The sequence below is a fragment of the Artemia sp. Qi Xiang Cuo genome, chromosome 7 (genome assembly GCF_049724085.1).
Source record: "Artemia sp. Qi Xiang Cuo chromosome 7, ASM4972408v1, whole genome shotgun sequence".
Lineage (NCBI taxonomy): Eukaryota > Metazoa > Arthropoda > Branchiopoda > Anostraca > Artemiidae > Artemia > Artemia sp. Qi Xiang Cuo.
The window spans coordinates 22,735,694-22,751,786 of NC_142800.1; the positions used below are offsets into that span (position 1 = coordinate 22,735,694).

Here is a 16,093-nt window from a genome sequence, read left to right on the forward strand (position 1 = left end):
TTCAAATTATCAGAAATATTTAAAACAATTTATTGGACGAACGGTTCGCATCCTTGGGCCACTTGGGCCAATTGTGAGCCTGCTCTTAGAGCGCAAGACAAAAACTATATTTTATAGTGTGGAAAAAGTGCTTTTTGGAGCATTATTAGGATCAGGATTATTTCGGCACTCAGGCATTGCAATTCAGTCAACATTATTATCTCTGCTCCTATTTGTCGTCAGTTAAAGTGAGCATTGCAGTGCACCTAAAATGTAAGTTACAATAAATCTATTGCTTTTCTATTTGTGTTTATTTTATTTTATATGTCTGTATCTAGTCACACGACAGGTAATTAGTTCGTATGCCTCCAAGGTAGCGCTCCCAGGGATCTGATTTCTACATACTATAACGGGTAACTGACTTTGAGATAACTCAAGGAAAGGGGGTTACATTTATATAATTACATATTTTATTTTCTCGCTTTCTGCGGGTGGCACAATTGACACTCCGTGTTAAATCATAAAATTACATATGGTGCAGTGATTAGCACTATAAGTGACTTTATTGGAGAAATTATAGGACGCAATTTCACGGTTTTAAACCCTAATAATGAAACCGACGTAGTCAATTTTTATGACCACAATTAAGCCACAACCATAAATTTTTATCGCTACATATAGCGCAGTCAGAAATTGAAGGAAAACAGGCGAACTCATTAGGCTAAAAACTTTGTAATTTAAATTTAATTATTGGAGAGATACAGACATAAATGTAAAGTGATTAGGCCTATAACCGCTAAGCTATTACAGGAAAAACTTTTAGAATATCTTATAGGAGATAATAATCTCCCCCAAAATAGGTTCACTGAAAAAATAAATTTACTTTGAGTTATTCAAACACAAAAAAAATGTCAGAATAATTAAAAGAACAATTAAAGGCGCAAAAGTTGGTCGCGAAAAATGTAGAAATAGCAAATTCTATCCCGCAGTACAATGGACAATCATATATTGACGAATTTAATATCCAATTAGCCCAGTCTGTAGAATTAACAAAAACAGAGCTAGAAACATTAGTTGGCATGCTTCTATTAAGATTAAAAGGCCAGGCCTTAACCTTTCTAAAGCAGATTGAACGTACTATAGGTGATGACGCCAACTTGCCAATAAATACGTGGACAAACTGTTAACGGCATTTAAAGACAGATTTATCGAAACCAGTTCAACAAATAAATTAAAACACGGAATGGTATCTTTGACCATTCACAAAATATAAGAGAATATCTTGATAATATACGGATTCCAGTAGAAGCAAAATACGGAAAAGGTTCAGGAGAACTGTATGAAAAAGTCATACTAAATACCTTTTTGCAAGGGCTACCCCCAAAACTATATAGAATGGTAATATCCAAAAATATTCAGACGTTGGATCTTGCAGTTCAGGAGGTAGAGCGATTGATCGAAGTTGATACGATGGTGGCTAATCACAGTAAAGCAAAAATAAATAGCCTAGGCAATTCAAACGCAAGCATGACCTTCAAGGGCGATCAGGCGTCTCCCAATTTCTTTTCAAGGGATAACTCCCCAGTGCCACAAAGAAATAAAACGCAAGGACCCGCTAGGCAGAAAACAGTACGTTTTCAGCCTGTCAAACAATCTAGTTATGAAAATAACCATACAGTAATAAGATGCTATATTTGTGATCGACCTGGGCACATCGCGCGGGAGTGCCGTTATGTCCCCAATAGTACACCAAGAATTGCTCTCGGCAGTATGCAAAATTATGGCAACAATTTGTTCGGAAGAACAAATTTTAGCGCCAGTGGTGCACTAGGTTATAGCCAGGGAAGATTGCGGGAATCAGTACCTTACAACGCGTACCAACCAAATTTGTACAATCCTCCCCCCAATAGACAGATTAATTACCGATTTGAAAATCCAAATAATCGCCAAACCCAAGATAACTCGAAAATGCTATGTAGAAATCTCGAAAATTTGCCGACAGAAAATGAAAATTTTGCGAGCCGACAGCATTGGCAGTCAGTACCAGCAAGCAGCGCCGACACCAGGCGTCCAAGTTACCGTAATGATATGCGGAGAAGACAGAAAGATGTAAATCAATTAGATATGCCTACGGAATCTCATATGTCTGAATCTCTATTGCAGGCACTGACGCACAAAGTAAATCAGCAGGAGAACGGATCAGGCACCTCGCCAACATAAATGGCACCCAGAGGGTGCCCAGAATATTTAATAGGTCCAAACTCTTAGTATTTCCATCTGTTAGGAAAATTTATAACAAGTTACCGATATTTAACGATTTTTGTGTGACAAACGTTTACTTTAAAGCTTTAATTGACAGTGGTGCCACGGTTAATATCATAAGCTCATGCGTATTTAATATGTTGCCTCCGCATATTAGGCAACAAAGAAATTTTAATAATCCCAATTTAACTAGCGTGACAGGGCATAAATTGGATGCAAATGGTTCAATTCGCCTAAACGTAAAAAGGGATAATAGAATCTTTCCGACAAGGTTTATAATATGCGATAACTTTCCGTACGAAGTCATCATCAGCGCAAATTTTTTAAGGTCTAAAAGAGTACTATTAGACGTGGCTAACGAAAGGCTTGTCTACCCGGCTAAGGTAGGGGAAGAAATTTCTACCTTAAGAAACTGTAACAGAGGTTACGAAGACAACGTAACAGTAAATACAATTTCTGGTGGTATAATGTCGCAATCTTTTAAACCTCATGTCTCGCAAGGACATGACATTATCAAAAAGTTGTTCAATTATTCTGAAACACATCGCAGAAACGAAGTAAATTTAATTAATAAGTGTCCTGAATCTGCAAAAATAAAAATAGGAGGTATGCGACAGTATAGATCAAGCCAAATTAAGAAAATAGCGGAATTATGGAAAAAAGTAGTGACCCTCATTGCAGTTCAGGTACAGCCAATGCTATTGACGGATAGCGCCAGTCTAAATTCAATAGACAATGAAAATAAAGAAAAATATTACGGATTCGCGATAAGGAAAACAAAAGTCCCTCCCAAAACAATGCAAAGAATTCAAATATCACAGATGGTTGAGCCAGTAGACAGCAAATCTGAAATATGGTTTGCGACCCCGTCAAATGAAATTCCTGAAAATCTGCTATGCGAGGAACAGATTATATCTTACGACAAAGGAGAAGGTTTTATTTGGGTAAGAAATAACCACGAAAATGACACAATTACAATAAAAAAGGGGACGTTTTTAGTCCGGATACAAGTTTCATCAGAAAATGATTTAAATAGATGGGAGAATTCCAAGATAAACTTTGTTATCGGCATTAAAACCTCAATTAACAAATACAGTCTATTTAAATCGCAATATCGAAAAAAATTTAATATGGATCATATTACGGACTTGTAACTTTAGAAAAAATTATTCTACTTATTATGGAATTTAAAAGTTTTAATTTCCACATCTGAATATGAAATCGGACTTATACCATTTTATTAACATTAAATTTTAACGACTGGTAATCCCGTACCGAAACAACCATTTCATGTGCCGTATAAGCACAAAGAGTGGTTAAAAAATTAAATCAATGAATTAGAAAAAAAATGAAATTTTACGCCCCAGTATAAGACCGTATTCTGCATCAGTGATCTTGGTACCCAAAAAGAATGGTGATCTTAGACTTGTAGCAGATTATAGAGCCCTTAACAAACAAGTAGTTAGCGATAAATTTCCTTTACCAAGAATAGATGAAATTCTTGACTCCATTTCAAGCAAAAACAAAATTTTTACTTCTTTGGATCTTACCCAAGGCTATCACCAAGTGAACATAGCCGAAAAAAATGTCTAAAAAACTGCGTTTTCTACAGCTGAATGTGGTTCCTATGAATACTTAAAAATAGCTTTTAGGCCTCAGACAAGTTCAAGCGCGCAATGTAGACCCATATTACATCTGTTAAGAGAATTAAAGAATATCATTCATTTTGTTGATGATGTCATATGCTTAGGAGAAAACGCTGAACAACACTTAGCAACATTAGCTAAGGTGTTCAAGAAATTCAGACAGGGCAATTTAAAATACCGGCCTGAAAAAGTAAATTTATTTCAACCTAAAATCAAATTTTTAGGAGTAGTAGTGACACAAGGAGAGATATCCCCAGACCCCGACAAAATAAAATGTGTTGAAAACCACAAACCCACAAGAACTATGAAAGAATTAAGAGGAATTTTAGGTCTTACTGGCTACTTTAGAAAATTCGTGCGCAATTATGCCCAAATTGCGAAACCCCTCACGGAATTAACTAAAGGGAACTCCCAAAATGTTACCTGGTCCCAAGAAGCTCAAACTTCCCTAGACCGTCTCAAAAAGGCACTCACTTCTGAAAAGATATTATCACTTCATATTTTCGAAAACAAACAATTTGTGGTCAAAACTAATGCAAGTGCAAAAAGCATTGACGCTATGTTTTCGCAAATTATACCAGTAGAAAACCTTAATCTTCTAGAGGAAACGCCTAAACAAAAGAAAATAGAAAAAGTTATATGCTATTCGAGTAGAACCTTAACAAAAGGCGAAAGTAGTTATTCCGCCACAAACTTAGAATTATTATCTATAATCCACCACTTGGAGAAACTAAGACACTATTTAATCGGTAAAAAATTTATCCTACGATCAGACCATAAAAGCTTGCAATACTTGCGCATATTTAAAAACCCCATAAGCATTGTAGTCAGATGGATTATGAAAATCCAAGACTTAGATTACGAATTTGAACATTTAAAGGGTAAGCAAAATGCAGCTTGTGACTTTTTGAGTAGATACCCAGAAAATATTCTGTCGGAAGCTGAGGAAAATGAAGTTAACGCTATCAATGCTAAGAGCAAACATGAATGTAACAAAAATAAAGTCAAAGACACAGTAAAAGAAAATAAGGTTAACTATTGTCCCCTGTCCTTAGAAAATATAAACAGAAAGCAAAAAAAATACGAAATGTGTGTAGCACTTATTTATTATTTTGTGAATGACGATGCGTTACTGGATAAATTCAAAACTCTTAGAAAAGAGATAGACAATTTTTACTATGATCTTGATGAAGAAATACTATGTAGAATCGTGACTGCTGAGACACATAGAAACCAAACCTCAATAATATCTGTATTACCACAAAACTTAATAATACCTGCCTTCAAATATTTTGATTCAGATATAAGTGGACACTTAGGAGTAACGAAAACTTTCCATAAATTTAAACAATATTTTTACGTGCCGTCGGGACTAACAAAACTTAAAGAATTCGTAAGTACATGCGAAGCGTGTAACTTAAGAAAAAACCCCCAAGCTTATCCTAATCCTCCAATGGGAAGGGTCCCGGTAGCAAAATACCCCTTCGATATTGTCTCATTTGACTTATATGGAACCAGCGGAGGCTTGTCTGTTTCCAACAGAGGCCAAACTTGTATTCTTTCAGTTATAGATCACTTTTCTGGATTTACTTTTGCAAAAGCATTAAAAAGTCAAGGCGCTTACGCCACAAGTAAAGCGTTAGCGAAATTATTTTTAAAATTTGGCATTCCAAATAAGGTTTTAAGTGAAAACGGAAGCAATTTTGTTTCAAAAGTAACAGAAGACTTAATGAGTTTCCTTAACATAGAGAAAATGGTGACATCCCCATATCACCCACAAGCTAATGGTAAAATAGAAAATAGGCATAAAATATTTTCAAATGTTTTAAGCATTTATACAAAAGACAGCAGGAACGATTGGGATCAATTCTTAACCTATTTAACCAACGTAATCAATATTGTTCATCCAGAAACAACTAAGAACCCTCCGTTTTATTTACTTTTTGGTTATGATTTAAGAAGTCCCGTATGATGATATTATTCAATCTCTGCAGTATTATAATTATACGGAGGATTAAAAACACGAACTCATATATAGGGTGAGGAAAACTTATAAAATAGTTAGGCAAGAGTTGGAAAAATGTAAAATGAACCAAGAGCTAAGAAACCAACCAAAAGTCAAGGGGAGCATAAATTTGAAAATAGGAGATTGCGTCGACCTAATAAACGAGGCAAAAACTGAAGGCAATAAGCTTTCCAACAAATATTCTGGACCGTACAGAAAAGTCAAAAAGTACAATAACGACTATACTTTTAAAATGGAGAACCCCGATAGTGGAAGAACATACAAAGCACATGTTAGCCGAATAAAAAGAGCAAAATTTCCTGAAAGATGGGTATCACGTCCCTCATATACTGATTCGTCAGATGCCGAAAATAAGCCCCCTAAATCAAGATTGGCAGAGCTAAAACCTTTTAATTTCAAGCAAGACTATTTCGAGGATGAGAGTGATGAGGAAAACTTTGAAGAATTTTTAGCTATGAAAAATCTAGTTTTTCCCCAGAGAAAATCGCTAATACCAGAGAGAGTAAAAACGCCAAAAGATCCAAAAAGTTCATCATCGGAGAGCGCGGAAGAATTAGATTATACAATATATCCAAAAGCCCAATTTTTCCCTGATAGAATTTCAACCCCTTGTCCCCCCAGAAGATTTCCAGACGATATGGTTTCCCCGGCAACACCAATAGAGAGGCCCCTGTCATTGCAGGAAAAATTGAACAGAGCTCTAGAAACTCCGGGTATTACTGTAAAGAAAATTCCTCCCAAAGATTCAACTAAAACATCTGCGAGAAGCTATGGATTTAATAAATTTCCCAATAAAAACGAGTCAAAGTACGTTGCCTAAGAATAAAGCTCCCGGGGATGACCGGCAAGGACAATATCATGATATAACTGTGTCCAAGGTCAAGCCTAAACAATGGACTTCATGGAGGGAAACACTAGTGCAAAGAATGCCCCACCCCCCTGAAGACATGGCATTTAAACCGTGGAGGAACCCCACGAAAACTTTTGATTCCTCTCAAAGCTCTCAAGAATCTTTCAAATCTCCCGAGTTGAAAACTCAAAGCGAGGACTTAGAGAATAAATCTTCTACTTCCAGAGGAGTAGAAATTTACGAAGGAAGGGGAGGTGATACCTCAAAGATGTGAGGTGCAACTTCTAAAACTTATAATACAGAATCATCGGAAACCAGTTCCGAAGAGTCTGATGGCGAATCAGACCATATAGTAGTTAAAGAAATAGGGAAATCAAAACTGACTTCCGCAGCCGCACACGCGAAGGAAACAAAATTTAACGGGCAAGAATTTTTTAAAAAATAATAAAAAAAGTTTGATCTTATTTCGCAGGCAGAACCGAAAAAGAAAAAACCACAAGAAACAGAAGAAAAAGTAACGACACAGTCATGTAGAACGGTTAAAAAACCCGATAGATGGAATTACACTTAATCAGTATAAGATTAAAAGATGTTTATGGATAGGCATCATAAAGGAATAATAATTTAAATACTTTTAGCTTGCAAGTAAAAATCATACAATAATAAAAAATGCTGTAGAAAAATATTGTTCAATGTGTGTCATGGCTTCGCATGAATCAAAACCGTCTGACTCCATCTGTTTATTGCGTATCAGTTCCCAAAAACAAATTATAACTAAAAAATAGCATATAACTAATTCAAATAATGTCCTTTAATATAAAAAATTTATCTGGACCATTGCAGTACAACGTATCCAGTACAACTTAAAGAAGACGTGACAGGAAGCACTAGATGATAAATATTCATACACCTTAGAAAAGATTTTTGGCTTTTTTTACTACCAAAAGAAACTCTTGAAACCATTTATTGTTATAATAATACGGAAAGAATAGACCCAAGTTACAAAACAGAATTACTGTTACAAGATGTCGGTACGATAATCATAAAACAAGGATGTCGACTTGTAACTAAAGAGTCAACTGTTCGAACGCCGTTAATCACCACAAACACAAAGATAATAAGTCCCAAAATTATCAATTTCAAGGTAATGAACCTCTCGTACACTATTCCCAATATAGAAAATGAGGAAATGAAAACCTCAATATTGTCGAAAACGGAAAAAAATAAAGGGACATTAAAGCTTACAAAAATAAAAGAAGCATTAGACACCCACATTCCCTTATTTACAAATGAAGACCAGAGATTAACGTACGTGGATGATAGATACGGATTATTCTCAACCAATTTCTGGTGGAACATACTACTAGCCGTATGTTTCTTATTCGCGACTTCCCTGGACATAAGAACCTTATTGACTTTTAATTACGGAAAAATCCTGAGACCAAGAAGGCGAAAACCAAGAGAAGAACACCGGGAAACGGCCGAAATGCAGAAGTTAAACCCGGAACCCCAGGAGAACGTCTAAGCCAAGAAAAAGGGAAGACATTAGAAAACGAGTGGGTATAGAGGTCTCCACTCGTCCTTGCTATGTCTTGTTCCCTCGTTGTAAATGTCGTTTACGTACAATCGTGTGGTTATGACGCTGCAACATGCGTTTCTTAAACAGCACGGACGTGCGTGAACAATGCAGGCATGAAATATGTTGTAAAATTAGACCTCAAACTTAATAATGTAGAGTACCTTTTGTTTAAAGGATTGTTTTAAACCTAAGGGAGAGTTAAATAAGTATTGAAGAATTAAATAAGCCTTTTATCGTTGTTTCCTTTCTCAAAACAAATTTGAAGACATCTCTGCTTTAGATTTTCCAATGGGAATTATATGTATATGAAACCAACATGATAATAATGTCGTTTTATTGAAACCAATGTTATGTAGTAATATCAGTGTATCTTTTATATTATCTTGTAGGGTAATCTTCACCCTAAAATGCACCTAATCGTATTGTTTATTATGTATTAAGACTACTTGATTTTAAAGAACGTGGGATTCTACCTCGTTATTTTTATTACAGGAAGTAAGATTGACATATTGGATATCGATCATTACAATGAGTTGTCCAGTGCAGATACAACCCAGTAGCATCTATTTCCATCATACCTCAACCAACAAAGAGTACTCCCCATAGACTCCAGCCAATTTCCATCCCAGCTACGTCTACGAAAATTACAGTTACCTTTTGATCGTTGTTTCCTCGACCATGAACCATAGTACGTATCAGGTAACATTTTATTTTAATCTTAGTATCCAGTGCATTATCGAACTATATAATCATATAAATCACGAGAGCCCCATCGACCAGTGTAAGATATAATTACTTAGATAAAAACTATGACCATGCTTCCGGGCTCTTGCACCATTTGACTGAATGTTCATTATTCTGCATGATCCTGAAAATGAATCATGTGACGTATATTCGAATGTCAGATCCCTTTCTACCGTCTCGGAGAACTCCTCCTCTTCGCCCTGTGTGGAAAGTTCATATATCTGTTATCCCATAATGTTACGAGATGATTTCTTAAAAATGGACCTGGAAACCAACCATTGAATTACAGAAACCAAAATTAGACTCAGCGACTAACCCCTCAGTGACAATATACCCATACCACAAGTTAAAAACAATATGTTGAAGGAGTCACTTTAGTTTGATGTCGACCTGTTCCAAATCAAACTACAATTCCCCTGTGATTAACCTAGGAATCACCGCAAGGGTTAATAGACGCAAGCCATGAACTAACAATTTTATAAGAGAACTGTGATGTCTAAGCGCACGAATGAACAATTTTATATGAGAAATACATTCTCTATGTGCCTTAAAATATCACAAAAATGACATGATGAGAATAAAACGAACGCACTCTCAGTGTTCAACCCATTAATGATAAGGCACCCTATGAACTGTCAAAAAGTAGGTGGGAATGAACCCTGATAGCACATTCCTACACCTGTAGTTGAAAGTACCATTTCCCAATTGACAATTAGCGAAAGCTTGTCGTGTGAACACAATCATGCTCGAACTGTTCCATGAAGAAACTATATCGTAAGTGCTTTAAAAATTTTGCCAAGACAAAAGGAGTGAAGGACCGTAATTTACAACAGAAGGATTGAGTACGCTAAAAAGACATGAATGGTGATGAAATAGATTTGAATTTACATATGTTACTTCTTAATAACTTTGATAACTCAAAAATCCCAATATCCTATCATTAACATTGCTTAGCAAACATCCCCAGTGAAAATGTTATAATGTTGCCAGTGAACATGGTAAACCCAATGTTGTGTGTTTTAAATCGTTCTTATATGTAGTGTTAGATGTTCAGATAGATTTATGTGTAGCGTTGTCGTGCTATTAATTTAAATTGGTTTAGATAGAAAACGGTGTGCCCTATAGACAGCAATATCAAATAAAAACTTGTAAAAGGTAACGCCTCAAAAAAATCTTATGTAAAGGTAGAATAGCCCCAACCTTCTTGGAAATGTAAAAGTAATCAGTGTTAGATGTAGAAAAAAAATCTTTAGTATAGTAGCTAGGCTAGAACCATGAATAATCTTAGTCCGGTAGATGAATTTTAGATAGGGATGTAGAATAAAATAAGAAAAGCAATAGAGAAAACTTTTAGCACTCCTGATTATGCCAATTTAAAAATATAAAATAATACAATATAAATCAAAATTATGTCCAATAAATAGTTAGTAAATTGCATATATTTCAAAAGCCCAAGGGCAAACAAGTCCTAATCATGGGACATTATTAAATAATGGGAAGGGTAATATGTTCCGTGAGTAAAATATGATATATTTAAAATACATAAAATTAAAGTTTCTTCTTTCTAAAGATAATTCTGACTTCCTCTAATTAAGTTTAAATTTAGTTTCAAAAAAAGAAAAGTCCTTGATCATCAATAAAGAATATTGTATTTTAGCCACAGGCAACAAATGGCGCTATCCGGTTTTAGATTTCACTAAGACAGTGGGCAATAAAAAAGATGCAATACACAACGTTTCTCAAGAAGTTTAAACTAGAAGAACCGCGAGAGTGTTCAAATTATCAGAAATATTTAAAACAATTTATTGGACGAGAAGTTCGCATCCTTAAGCCACTTGTGCCAATTAGAGCGCAAGACAAAAACTATGTTTGATAGTGGGGTAAAAGTGCTTTTTGGAAGATTATTAGGACCAGAATTATTTCGGCACTCAGGCAATGCGATTCAGTCATCATTATTATCTCTGCTCCTATTTGTCGTTAATTGAATTGAGCTCTGCTGTATGTCTAAAATATAAGTCACAATAAATATATTGCTTTTCTATTTGTGTTTATTTTATTTCATATGCCTGTATCCAGTCGCAAGACAGGTAATTAGTTCGTATGCCTCCAAGGTAGCGCTCCCGGGGATCTGATTTCTACATACTCTATCAGGTAATTGATTTTGAGATAACCCATGGAAAGGAGGTTACGTTTATATAATTACATATATTATTTTCTCGCTTTCTGTGAGTGGCGCGATCGGTACACTACGTTAAATCATGATATTGCACATGGCGTAGTCCTTAGCGCTATAAGTGGCTCTATTGGAGAACTTAGAACTTAATAAGGTGTAAGTTCATAGCTTTAAAGCCTAAGATTACATTTGACGCGGTCAATTCTTATTACCACAATTATTATTAAGGCCAATTAAATTTTTATCGCTACAAGAGCTATCCACATTTTTATACCCATCACCTTCTGGTTGTCACTAGACTTGCATAATCAGCAGGTAGAATATCATCACTAATACAACCAAGAGCCAATGATCGAGTCAGAATTCTCACAATCCTTAGAGGTTATCTCTTCCTATCCTTCAATGAGGAGTATGTTCCAGATAAAAAAATTAGGCTTTCTCCCGTCCCATGAAAGGATCCAATCATGTATTTCTCATTTTTCAAGATGCACTTGGGATACAAAGGTGATTTGAGAGATTTTTGGAAGTAATGCGCCCTGAGGATTGAGAAAAATCTGATCCAGTCATCAGCCTTTATTACAAAATTCATTGTAATCAGTAGCATATATTCAGTTTCTTCTTTTTCTTTGGGGGGGGGGGGGATTTCAAATTTATTCTAGAAATCCAAGTATGATAAGTGGAGGCGGAAATAACCGGTTTTCACGGAGGGGCGAAGGTCTACAATGTGATGATCAAACATACCCACCTTTCTTATTCAGTACTAATCTTTAGAAAGACATAGCCTTTTTAGCCACTGGGCCCTGGAAATTTTTGAATTTTATTCTACCACACATTGTATTATTCCTCATATTTGCTTTTTAATACCCATTTTAGAGAAGTGAACACCCCTTAGAATTATTATTATGTTACAAAGGGTCTGAGTTAGTTAAAACGAGAGTTAGGAAATATTATTTTGTTCTTATTTATTTGTACACACAAGAACTAAATGAATTTCAACCAACCACTGGAATGTTGTAAGACTGTGGCTTTAATGTTCTCTTTAATTTAGCCCCTTAAACATCCTCGCAAGGAAAAAAGTAGTCTGAAAAAGCAATATTATGGCAGGAAGTGGCTAAAATTTTATATATAGGATTGAAAATTTTCTGTAGCTCTTGTATTTCTTGTTCTTTCGCCCTCTCTTATATACCTCTTTTAGGAAGTAGTAAATGCAATTTTGTTTCCTTTACTTGCAGATAGAAGGACTTAGTAAAGGCCTGAGACAGCATCTTCTGATGCAAAGTGCAGAAAACTTTCAAATATACCGCTGGAATATACATTTTCTCTTTGGTTAATAATTTTTCCATGAACTGTTCTATCACATTTACTCATTTTACGTAGGTTATCCTTTCCATAAGATTTTCCTATCAATCTCAATGGCATATATAATCCGTGTAACCAGCTGTAGAAATTGCTTGCTGTCACTCTTGTTAGCGAATTCACCCACAACCAAGCTTGATTTTGATTTAAGGTTTTCTTTAATTTAGCCCCTTAAACATTCTCGCAAGGAACAAAGCAGTCTGAAGAAGCAATATTATGCCAGGAAGTGGCTAAAATCTCGAATACAGGATTTAAAATTTTCTGTAGCTCTTGTATTTCTTCTTCGTTCGCCCTCTGTTATATACCTCTTTTAGGAAGTAGTAAATTCAATTTTGTTTCCTTTACTTGCAGATAGAAGGACTGAGTAAATGCCTGAGACAGTATCTTCTGAATCAAAGTGCTGAAAACTTTCGAATATACCGCTGGAATATGCATTTTCTCTTTGGTTAATAATTTTTCAATGAACTGTTCTATCACATTTACTGATTTTACGTAGGCTATCCTTTCCATAAGATTTTCCTATCAATCTCAATGGCATATATAATCCGTGTAACCAGCTGTAGAAATTGTTTGCTGTCACTGTTGTTAGCGAATGCACCCACGACCAAGCTTGATTTTGATTTAATGTTTTCTTTAATTTAGCCCCTTAAACATCCTCGCAAGGAACAAAGTAGTCTGAAGAAGCAACATTATGCCAGGAAGTGGCTAAAATTTTGAGTATAAGATTTAAAATTTTCTGTAGCTCTTGTATTTCTTCTTCTTTCGCCCTCTCTTATATACCTCTTTTAGGGGGTGGTATATGTAATCTAGTTTCCTTTGCGTGCAAATAGAAGGACTGAGGTAATGTCTGAGACAGCATCATCAGACGCAAAGGGCAGAAAATTTTGGAATATACCGCTGATATATGCATTTTTTCTTTGGCTAATAATTTTTCAATGAACTGGTCTATCACATTTACTGATTTTACTTAAGCTGTCCTTTCCACAAGGTTTTCCTATTACTCTCAATGGCATGTATAATCTGTGTAACCAGCTGTAGAAATTGTATTTTGTCACTGTTGTTGGCAAATGCACCCAAAATAATGTTTGCAATCAGCTGTTTTCCTCTTTCATAAAGAAATATTCACATTTCACGTCTTCTGGGAGTATCTTCTCATATACTTGACCAACAACCAAGATTTGACCAAACACCGAGCCAACAGACCAACAACCAAATAAACAAAATCTGACCATCAAGACGGCAATTTCTGTACATCGTTGTGGCTCAGGCGAAAAAACGAATAAGGAGCATAAAAACCTTTTCTCGTTTAATTTTTTTCAAGTGAAGATTTGGCATTCATCATATTTATTCTAGTAAATTCAAAATATTAACAAGTTGTGCCTCTGGTGGTGTGTTAGTTCTCTGTTTGTCTTATTTGATGTTTTCTTTGGCCGGTGAACTGTGAGTGTTTTTCTTCACTGTTTTCTAGCGAAGAGCATCCACCAAAGAACTGGCTTCTAAAGCCTCTTTGGATTGACATAATTTGGCTGCTAGAAATGATAGGCCTAATTGTAGCAAGGAAATTGGTAGGCTAGCCTAAGTGTTGCTAGGCTATTTACTATTTTTGCTTTTTTAGCCTTTTCTCTAACTTAATTCAGCAATTATTTCTTATTAGCACATGTCTACAACTCTGTTTTAGGTCACTTCATGAGAATTTGACTTAATAGCCTAGACTAGAAGTTAGTGGCTGTCCAAAAATATATAATAACCTTCATTTAATTTGTTCATCAGTAAGTTGATGAAAGTTCTCTTGTTAGTTGCCATTGGTGTTGGTCAAAAGACAGAGCTAAGCAGATGTTTTAGGAATAATTTGGGATATAGGCTAGTGCCATAATGAGAAAGGCTAGGATGACACTTAAATTTTACACCTCATCTTTCTTAATTTCTGTTAATTTCAACAAAGAAAAATGTATTTTTTGTCAAACCAGAGACCCAAGAGCAGAGAACTATGACCAGAGATTGAAATTGCACCAATTGCTATCTTCAAGTAGGCTAGGCCTAGGCTAGGCTATAGGCCTATACATATTTTTTTTTAATTTCACAGGTGTATTCACACAAGAACATCAAATCAACGGTAAAATTCTACTTTAGCTACTTTTGACTATCTTGGAAAGGGGTTAGGTTAAGAAAATGAAACTTTCAGGGATAGGTCTACAGGCTAAAGTATGTCCTGGGAAGATATTTTGAAGTACCCACCTCCACTCCTTCTCCCTCTAGACGGTCCTGACCTTTGATGACCTTTAAAAATATGTGAGTTATAGAAGTGAAACCTAGCAAAATAGATCTTCTGCTTAAATGAAGTACAACAAAATTGTTTTCAGCTTCACAACTTTGCTCAATCCCAATTTATAAGGCTTTAAAGATATGCAAATAAATTTCCTAAATTTTGGAAATAAACTATTTATATCTCTTAAAATTCTGATCAAATATTTGAAATTGCATTTTCAGAGCTAAAACCAGAGAAAAAGAAACTGATAACTGAAAATTAAGGTAAAATGTTGTTTTGTCAAAATTTCAATGGGTATAGACCTGTCATGTAGGCAAATTTGATGACCCTTTAGAGGGAGAAGGAGTGGAGGTAGGTACTTCAAAATACCTTCCCGGGACATACTTTAGCCTGTAGACCCATCCCTGAAAGTCTCATTTTCTTAACCTAACCCCTTCCCAAGATAGCCAAAAGTAGCTAAAGTAGAATTTTACCAAATCAACTAGTGCTTTCAAGCTATAGAGCATTTGTAGAATAAGGAGGCTATTACATCAAATTACCTTAAATTGCATTGTCCAGCAACTAAGGTAAATCCTCTGATGTTGCTAGTGAGTGATGGCAGTGATTCAAGTTGGCAGCATTCCATTTTGTTTTCCATGGCTGTTTGAGCCATTCACAATCAACTCCAGATTTGAACACATTGGTGGTAGGGGCTTTTGCCATCTCATCAGTTAAATAGTTCCAGAATGAAACAATTCTATTGGAGAAGAAGTGGTTAGCTCTACATGTATAGACTGGTTCTAGGTGTTTACCCCCCTGGAAAATCTCACTCAAGTTTACTCTGTATAAAATTTGAGAACACACCAGTTTAATCTTTACATTAGAATTAAATTTGGGCTACAACTTTGCATATTAGGGGTGAGGGGGGAGAGTAAAGTATTGCGGATCTGCATGCAAAATTTGTTTTGTACAAGTATCATGCATATTAAATAGACAGATAGAGAAGTGTATTTTAAAGCCTAATATGAGGCCATGAACATAGTAAAATAACATAAATGAAAGGCACAAATAACATAAATGAAAGGCACAAATAACTTTGATCAGTGATCATCATAAAACACTTAAATGAAACACTTCATCAACCTGATAATAGTACTTAATACTTGGAAAATTGGTCATTGAAAAAAATTAACACTTATAAAAAACACTTAAGTGAAACATTACATTTACTTT

The 16,093-nt window shown here is 35.3% G+C and overlaps 1 protein-coding gene across 1 annotated transcript in view; it reads left to right on the forward strand.

Annotated features, from left to right (window-relative positions):
• The first annotated feature begins 13,944 nt into the window (after positions 1-13,944).
• Mppe (Metallophosphoesterase) overlaps positions 13,945-16,093 on the forward strand; it is a 30,591-nt gene continuing 28,442 nt past the window's right edge. Inside the window, exon 1 of the mRNA XM_089092097.1 lies at positions 13,945-14,055. The gene's annotated coding sequence lies outside the window, so the exon portion shown is untranslated. The remainder of the gene's footprint in view (positions 14,056-16,093) is intronic.